This window comes from Neovison vison, chromosome 12 (assembly GCF_020171115.1).
Source record: "Neovison vison isolate M4711 chromosome 12, ASM_NN_V1, whole genome shotgun sequence".
Lineage (NCBI taxonomy): Eukaryota > Metazoa > Chordata > Mammalia > Carnivora > Mustelidae > Neogale > Neogale vison.
The window spans coordinates 74,309,945-74,320,268 of record NC_058102.1 but is presented as its reverse complement, the minus strand read 5'-3'; positions in this window follow the sequence as shown (position 1 = coordinate 74,320,268).

The following is a 10,324-nucleotide window of genomic DNA, read 5'->3' as shown; positions in this document are numbered from 1 at the left end:
TCTTCTCAAACAGTCCCAAAAAATAGAAATGGAACAAAATCTCTTAAACTCATTCTGTGGAGCCAGTGTTGCTCTGATTCCAAAACCAGACAAAGACTCCTCAGAAAAGAGAACTACAGGCCAGTATCTCTAATGAACTTGGGTGCAAAAATTCTCAACAAAATACTAGCAAATAAAAAAAAAAATACTAGCAAATCAAATCCAACAGTACATTAAAAGAATCATTCATCACAATCAAGTGGGATTTATTCCTGGGCTACAAGTGTGGTTCAATATTTGCAAATCAATGTGATATACTACATTAGTAAGAGAAAGGATAAGAACCATATGATCATTTCAATAGATGCAGAAAAAGCATTTGACAAAGTACAACACCCTTTCAAGATAAAAACCTTCAACAAAGTGGGGTTAGATGGAACATACCTCAATATCATAAAGCCCATATATGAAAAACCCATAGCTAATATCATCCTCAATGGAGAAAAACTGAGAGTTTTTCCTCTATGGTCTGGAAAAATAAAGGGATGTCCACTATCACCACTGTTATTTAACATAGTTTAACATGTTATGTTAAACATATTTAACATAGTTTTGTAAGTCTTACCCTCAGCAATCAGACAACAAAAAGAAATAAAAGGGATTCAAATTGGCAAGGAAGAAGTCAAACTTTCACTATTTACAGATGTCATGATTCTCTATGAAGAGAAGAATTTACCAAAAAATTTGGTAGAACCAATATATGAATTCAGTAAAGTTGCAGAATACAAAATCACCATAGAGCAATTTCTTACATTTCTATATACCAATAATGAAGCAGCAGAAAGAGAAATTAAGGAAGTGATCCTCTTTACAATTGCACCCACAACATGATACCTAGGAATAAACCCAACCAAGGATGTAAGAGACTTGTATTCTGAAAACTATAAAACACTGATGAAAGAAATTGAAGAGGACACACACAAAAAAATGGAAAAACATTCCATGTTCATGGATTGGAAGAACAAATACTGTTAAAAATGTCTATACTAGGGGCACCTGGGTGGCTCAGTGGGTTAAGCCGCTGCCTTCGGCTCAGGTCATGATCTCAGGGTCCTGGGATCGAGCCCCACATCGGGCTCTCTGCTCAGCAGGGAGCCTGCTTCCTCCTCTCTCTCTGCCTGCCTCTCTGCCTGCTTGTGATCTCTGTCTGTCAAATAAATAAATTGAAAAAAAATCTTTAAAAAAATTAAAAAAATGTCTATACTACCCAAAGCAATCTACATATTTAATGCAACCCCTATCAAAATACCACCACCATATTTTCATACAACTAGAACAACCCTAAAATTTGTACAGAACCACAAAAGACCCAGAATAGCCAAAGCACCCTGGAAAAGGCAAGGTTGGAGGCATCACAATCCCAGACTTCAAGCTATATTTCAAAGCTATAGCGATCAAAACAATATGGTACTGACAGAAAAATAATCACACAGATCATTGGAAAAGAATAGAAAACCCAGAAATGAACCCACGACCATGCGGTCAAATTAATCTTTAATAAAGAATATCCAATGGGAAAAAGACAGTCTCTTCAACAAACGGTGTTGGGAAAACGGACAGCAACATGCAGAAGAATGAAACTGGCCTACTTTCTCACACCACACACAAAAATAAGTAAGTGTCAAAATGGATGAAAGACCTTAATGTGAGACTTGAAACCATAAAAATCCTACAGAACATAGGCAATCCTTATCAAAATACCAATAGAATTTTTTAGACTAGAACAAATAATCCTAAAATTTATATGGAACCACAAAAGACCCCAAAAGCAAAAGCAATCTTGAGAAAGAACAAAGCTAGATGTATTACAATTCTAGACTTCAAACTATACTACAAAGCTCTAGTAAATTAAACAGTACAGCAGTGGCATAAAAACAAACACATAAATCAATGAAACAGAATAGAGAACCCAGAAAGAAGCCCATGTATATATTGTAAATAAATTTAAAACAGGACCCAAAATGGGGAAAGACAATCTCTTCAATAAACTGGATGGCCACATACAAAACAATTAAACTTGGCCACTTATACCACACACAAAAACAAATTCAAAATGGATTAGAGACTCCTACCTGAGACCTGAAACCACAAAACTCTTAAAAGAAAACATAGGTGTAAACTCAAAGACATTAGCCTTAGCAATATTTCTCTAGATATGTCTTTTCAGGCAAGGGGAACAAAAGCAAATATAAATAACTGGCACTACATCAAACTAATAAATTTTTGCACAGTGAAAAAAGCCATCAAGGAAACAAAGGTGACTTACTAGTTGGGAGAAGGTATTTGCAAAGTATATATTAAATAAGGGGTTAATACCCAAAATACGTAAAGAAAACACACACACACACAAATGCCAAATAATCTGATTATAAAATGGGCAGAGGACCTGAAAAGGTATTTTTCTAAAGATCTATAGATGCATGACAGACACATGGAAAGGTGCTCAACATCACTAATCATCAGGGAAATGCAAATCAAATCCACAATGAGGTATCACTTTACACAGTCAGAATGACTATCAAAAAGACAAGAAATACCAAGTCTTGGCAAGGATGGAGAAAGGGGAATCCTCATGACTGTTGATGGAAATGCAAATTGACGAAGCTGCTTAAGAAAACAGCACAGAGTTTCTTCAAAAAGTTAAAAACAGAAATATCATAACACCCATTAATTTTATTTTGGGTATTTACCCAAAGAAAAATAAAACAGTAATCTAAAAAGATGTGGTTTTTTTTTGGTTTGTTTATTGCAGCATTATTTATAATGGACAAGATATGGGAGCAACCTAAGTATTCATCGATAAAGATGTGGTATATATGAATACAATGGAATGTTCTGCCATAAAAAAGATCCTTGGGGTGCCTGTGTGGCTCAGTCAGTTAAGTGTCTGACTTTTGATTTCACCTCAGGTCATATCTCAGTGTCGTGAGGTGGAGCCCCACATTGGGCTGTGCACTCAGTGAGGTCAACTTGAGATTCTCACTCCCTCACCCTTTCCCCATGCATTCTCTCTAATAACTTTTTTTTTTTTTAAAGATCTCATTTATTTATTTGTTAGAGTGAGAGAGAGAGAGCACAGGCAGGCAGAGAGGCAGGCAGAGGCAGAGGGAGAAGCAGGCTCCCCGCGAAGCAAGGAGCCCAATGTAGGACTCAATCCCAGGACAGTGGGATCATGACCTGAGCTGAAGTCAGCCACTTAACCAACTGAGCCACCCAGGCGTCCCTAATAATAAATCTTTAATAAATCTTGTCATTTGCAACATGTATAGACCTACAGGGTATTATGTGGAGAAACACAAACGCTATATGATTTCACTTATATGGGAAATCTAAAAAACGAACAAAAATCTCAGAGAACCAGTGGTTGCCAGAGGGGAGGAGGGATGCGAGCAGTATGTGAAGGGGATTAAGAAATAACAAAGTTCCAGTTATAAAAATAAGTCACAGGAACGAAAAGTACAGTGTAGAGAATATAGTCAATAATATTATAATAACTTTGTATGGTGATAGATGGTAACTACACTTATCCTGGTATATATCATTGTTGAATTATTATATTGTAAAACTGAAGTAATATTATCAACTATAGTTCAATTAAAAGTAAAATGTGCTGAATGCCTCATATAGACCAGGCAATATACTAAAATATTATCCAAGTCCCAAAACATTTCAAGGAAGAGTTTATGTCTAAAGTCACAAAAAGTGATAGAGTCAGGGACCTCTAGTCACTTGTCTATGACAAAGTCCTTCTCAGTATAAGCTGCTACTCCAAGGAAGGTTTGAAGAATTTCAACATTACCTGAGACCCTGTTAGAACTTGATCATCACAGACATGCTAAAACAGAATCTGCATTTTAACAAAATCCCCCCATGATTCCCACGTACATTAGTCTGAGAAGTTCTGAATTAGGCCATACTGGGTCTCTTTGCCATATTTCTACTCTGGTATAAGGTGCACTCAAACACGTCATATTGCTAAGCCAAGGACAACTTTCAAGAAATTCTTCAGCTGATGCCAATTGTTTTTTTTTTTTAAGTTAATATTTTATTTATTCATGAGAGAGGGAGGAGGAAGGGAGAGACGCAGAGGGAGAAGCAGACTCCCCGCTGAGCAGGGAGCCCCATGTGGGACTCAATCCCAGGAGACCTGAGCCAAAGGCAGACACTTAACTGAGCCACCCATGCACCCTGCTAATTGCTTTAAAGAACCAAGTGATAAATTAATTCACTGAGACCTCAACAAGGATATTAATTTCTAAAAAGGATTATCTCCGGAAATATTTTCTCTCTTAAATCAAACTGTTCACACATTCCTTTTTGGGATAACTTTTACGTTTGGGTGGCTCAGTTGGTTAAGCGGCTGCCTTCGGCTCGGATCATGATCCCAGCGTCCTGGGATCGAGTCCCACATCGGGCTCCTTGCTCGGCAGGGAGCCTGCTTCTCCCTCTGCCTCTGCCTGCCTCTCTGCCTGCCTCTCTGTCTGCCTGTGCTCGCTCTCTCTCCCTCTCTCTCTGACAAATAAATAAATAAAATCTTTAAAAAAAAAAAAAGCCAGTAAAGTAACTGTATGAAACCCAGTGAAGTATTCCATAAAATACTTATGTATATAGTGTTTTGTAGTCACCAAGTGCATTTTTCATATTTCTTGGAATGACTATAAGAGTTTATTATTGGGACTCGGGTAAATTGTCTAAGATCACATAATAGTAGTAACAGCAGGACTAAGACTCAAATGCATTTCTTCTGACTTCCATTTTTATGTCTGTTTCACCAGCTAAGACTCAGCAGTGCAGGCAAACACCATAAACAATGTAGTAAAGCAGTCAGTCATTTCTCAGAGAACAGTAGAACTGCTTTTGTGGCTCCTGTAGACCTTATCCTGGAGTTATCACAGGGAGGAGTCCCCAGTTCTATAACTGAGGAGCCCTGGCTTCTGTCACTGCGTTATTCTTGAAAGATTTCCACAGGTTTTGGTGGGGTTTGGAAGTGGGAAGGAGCATTGGCACTGTATTGGAGTAACTGTTCTGTGAGATAACCAAAATTTCTGACAACCGAGATCATTGTGAACATCTATAGTCCTAAGTGAAATGACATTTAAGTCTTTATAATTCATGTAAGGATGTATTTATTTACAAGATACAAATGTTTAATATTTAATAGGAATTAAAGTGCTTAATTTTACAATGTTTCCAACTCTAGCCTTTATGACCAAATATACATATATTACACAATATATACACTATATGCAAGTATTTTACATTCATATAGCTAGAAAAGAATTACTTTTTGTGTACACTTTTTCACATTGGAGTTAACTCTAAAATTCTGGTTAACATACCTTTTCAAACTGATCACAATTCCAAAACCCAGATAACACTCATTCAAAAATATCAGTCAATTGTCAATCACAAAATAAAATGCTAGTTTGGTTAAAAAAAAGTTTTATATACAGACATGATTGCTAATGAATGGAGACCCCTCCCCCTAGTGATACATTCCAACATCCACATAATATGTAATATATAATGCAATTCCGTTTTCATAATGGTCCCCAAGACTATTATGTTTCTTTCCAAACTGATATATATATGTGTATATATATCTCACTCTATGTATTTGGTATTCACTTATTAAAATATGCTACAATGAAATTTCTTGATTTAATTTCTCACTAAATCTACCATAACAAATTTTAGGAAGAAGTATACCATCATGTGACTTCTAGTGACCCCAATGACTTAAAAACTATCTTGTAGGAGCCATGTGCTAGTTCATCTCAAAACAGAAAAAATACTGCATTCTGCCAAATGCTCGGTCAAAAAGTGGAAAAACCATGATTGACTTTAAAGGAATTTTATTACCTCAGTATACAGTGCAGAAAATGGCCCATAGGATGAAAGAATTTTAAGTCTGAAGGAAAAAGTAATTAATGGAGAAAGGCCTTGGTGCAACAAATCCCATCAGTGCTCAACTACAAAGACTTCTTTTTTATAGTTCATATCCTTTCTGCAGTCTAGGTATTTTTTCTTTTGTCCTAACATATACTGCTCTGATCTGGTGATCAGAAGTCTCTTTCTGTCCACTTCTCTGTTCACTCTTGTTTATTTCAGTTCCTAATTTTTTACTCCTTTTTACCGTATCAATAAAGAAAGTAATCTTCTTCTGGAAACATGATTACAGGGCACACACAAGAATGAATTGTACTAAAAACCCATGTAAATAATTTATGTTAAAATATTTAAGTTAAAAAGAACAGTCTCTATAAAAATTTCACTCCTATGGAAAAACAATTGGAAAATCAACAATGTTTTTACATATATACATATATGCATAAATTCACAGAAAGAGTTTTAAAAGTATATCTAGTGGTCTTTATATATCCTACTCATTTTCTACATCTGAAGAATCTATAGTAGATAGTAATACGAAAATAAAAAGCAATTTGATTCTACTAAAATTGGATGAGAATGAAGAAGTAACACGATCCACTACTGGTGTCAATACAGTTCTAGAGAATAAGAACTGGTTAGCCACAGTTTTTATATTAATACATTCTTAAAGAATACAAAATTGAAGAATGAAAACATTAAGACATTCTTGCCTTTTGAATTAATTTTAGCTTATAAATACCATGTGCTTAATCTTAGACCCGCTAACACGAACACCACATGATGTAGGAAATTTTAATTAATCTTCTATTCTGCATTATACAAGGATACCTGCAAAAAATAAGACCTTTGTTCCTTAGAAGTTTATTTGCTCCTGTTGGTGCCTTTTCCTCTGGATATATCTAGTCCAGAAAGATCATTATTAGAGTTATCACAGATAATATTCTCAGAATAAGAACTTAAGGCTTTAAATATAATCATAAATGGGATCTAAACTTTGGAAGGAAACAAACAAACAGAAAAAACCTACCCTGTTTCCACAAAGTAGACAAGGGAAAGTAAAACAGAATTGTGAGCTCACGAAAGTATTTTTGATATAAGGTTTTTAGAAGGCATCAATGAATCTTTAACAACCCTGCAGTACTATGAAGTTTGTAGTTTATATACTTATGACTACGACAAGTACTCTTTTAAAAAAATCCAAATGTGTATTTATATATGGGGACAGGGCACATTTAAAAGGTTAATTCTCGTAAAAAGTTTAGTAATTTTTTAGGTTGGAGTATTTTTTTTTTTTTTAATTGGGGTAGGTCACCCAATGAAGGTAAGTACACCAACCTGTATGCTGTATTAAACTTCACGGAAAATGAAATGTAGCTTGATGAAGTAGTGCAGATGTGCTTAATTCTCTCACCATCCATACCCTTTGCAAAAGGAAAAATGCTTTTGACACTTATTTCAATCCAAGGAATAATGCCCCCCCTTCCCTTCCCTATATCCAGCAATTTGAGTTATAGTATCATTTCTAAAAGTTAATTCTCTATATCCTTGTGGCTAGGGGCATTCTTATTAAAATTTCAGTATAAAAACATACCCTGAAGAATTTTATTGCTTGCATACATGATGGCATTGTAGATGCCATTATTACAAAAGTGGCTGGTGGCATTTTTCATTATTGAGTCCCACTTAAAACCTGGAGATAAGTCTGCACTACATTTCATACTTCATATACCAAATGGTAGACTTTCAGTAAAAGCAAAATTTAAGTTTAAAAAAATTGGAATGTTTTGTAATGAATAGCAGTTTTTATCAAAGTTTGGAGAAAGGGCACTTTGAAGATGACTTGGAAAGCACCAGATTAGGGAAAATAAAGAATAAAACCTATATGGAATGTTGTTTTTAATTGGAAAGCAATCAATTGGTTTTTTATGTTCAATTTGTCATGCTGCTCAGGTGTCTCAGAAACCAAGACACATGATGGTTCTTGAAACCAATCACACTTTGACATCTTTCGGTTTAGCTGGATGTTTACTAAATGCCTAAGAGTATTCTCTTGCCTTCCTCCAAGTAAAAGCACTAGTGACTCTTTATGAGAAACAGGTAAGCCTGCCTCAATGCTTCTCTTTGTGCTTGTCTAAAGAACACGGGGTGTGCCATGAAAGATGGTAACTGGATAACCAGAAATTTTCTTCTAGTACTATTATTTCTAATTTTTTGGAAAAATTAAAGATAATGTTAAGGGCATGACAATATTCTTTTTACGTACTCTTTTGATAATCTAAATTAAATAACAATGATATTTACTGAGCCAAAACTTGAGTGTATCCATGTTACTCCCATTGCAGGATAACAATCTTCTCACTGTTCAAAATAGTTTTCAAAAACAATCTGGCCCATAAATCCTCTAAACTGGCCCTTTTGTTTCCATTGCTCTATTCACAATTTACAAAAGTCATGTTCTCCTGATAATCTCGCTATGTTTTTATTGCTTCTCTTTTCTGGAGATTAAGAATGCCAATATATCACCTATAGCTATAGTGTAACCATCTCAAAAGCCACCTTGAATATATACTTTGTACATACACACACACCACCTCCCCCCATAGGATTCGCAACTAGAAAAGAGAAGTAATGTAACATTTCTTTCAGTGGGTCCCTGATGTGATAGGGCTTAAGAAGCTACAACTTTATCTCTTTCTGATTCCAAATATTTGGTTTAATGTTAATGATCATGGCTGAAATTCTTTTTATAGAGGAAGGCAATCTAACTTTGTCAGCCATAATTAGTTTACCTTCGCCTTTGGAGTGGGGGGAAAAAGGAGAGACTTCAAATATTTCTTAAAAAGACAGGCCAGAATAAATGTGTGGCTGTCTTAAATTCTGAGTGAATCCATTCTACACTTAAGATATAATTCTTGGGGCACCTCGGTGGCTCAGTGGGTTAAGCCTCTGCCTTCCGCTCAGGTCATGATCCCAGAGTCCTGGGATGGAGCCCCACGTTGGGCTCTCTGCTCCGAGGGGAACCTGCTTCCTCCTCTCTCTCTCTGCCTGCCTCTCTACCTACTTGTGATCTCTGTCTGTCAAATAAATAAATAAAATCTTTAAAATAAAAAAGACATAATTCTCAAAAGCCAAGATAGTGGGGTCATTCTTGTGGATTTCTAGCAGACTTAGGCATTTAAAAGTGATAATGTTTGGGGCTTAACAGGGTAAATGGGTAAAAAAATACCTAATCTGAGAAAAAGATTAACTTAAATAGCCAACTTAATGTGAGATCTTAATCACAACCACAATATAATGAAGAGCAGCCTTTGTGATAAGAAATCATGTTTTGACTATTAAGAATTCCCCAAATGAAAAAAAAAAAAAAAAAAGAATTCCCCAAATGATGGGAAAAAATGCTCAGACTCTCTTCAAACATCTTGTACCTCCCACACCTGCCATTAAAATATTGCTTTTCATTACTGTGTTTTCCCCCTCCTTTTCTTCACTGAGGTGGTTTAAAGAGTTGAGCATAAGCTCCCTCTAATTTCTATTTACCTACCCCTCAAACACAGGTTATCACATGTGAATTTCGTTTCCCATCTGATGAAGGCATAGGCCCACACAGTTATCTAAGTGTTAATTATGTATAGTCCTCATTTAACCATGCTTAATAGCCTTATAGAATAGAAAAACATTACAATAAACGCAGTTTCCATATGTCCCAGTTCTATATAAAGTCAGGTATCTTGTACAGTTTAGGTTTCTGTGAACATTTTTGCACATGCTGATATTAACTGCTGCAACAATTGCAGGACTGTGAAAGGTAAAATAACCTTGTGACTTCGACCACCTCAGTGGCCAAATACTCAAGACTGAAGCATTAATTAAACCCTCATTATATATTTAAATAGGTATTATTAGCACCTTCAAAGAGAGGCACTGTTTTAAATAGGCACAGAACGAAAGAAATAGTACTTTAAAAATACTGTTGGAACTAATATATCCCATGCCACATAAATTACTGCTTTTTCTTATTATAAAAATATCAATACCCTTAGATGTCAATCAGTTAAACATAAACCACCAAAAACATTTCTGGAATTGTTCAAATCCAAGATAAAACATGCTTTATATTTAAAAAATAAATTAGAGACAAATATGAACCTAAAGCTGAAGAGAAAAGCATGTATAATATAATTATATCCATACTTAATACTATATACACATAATTGCTATATACTTGAGATAGTTTCTTCTTAGGAATATTTCTACAAAAACAAGTACTATCTTTTCTTAATAAGTTGAAAGTTTGAATGTCAACAATTTGTCCTTTTTGTTTTAAAAGACCTTACATTGTTTATGCAGCTTGAGCTTTATAAACTAAATTAAATAAGTGAATAGCCTAAACTGT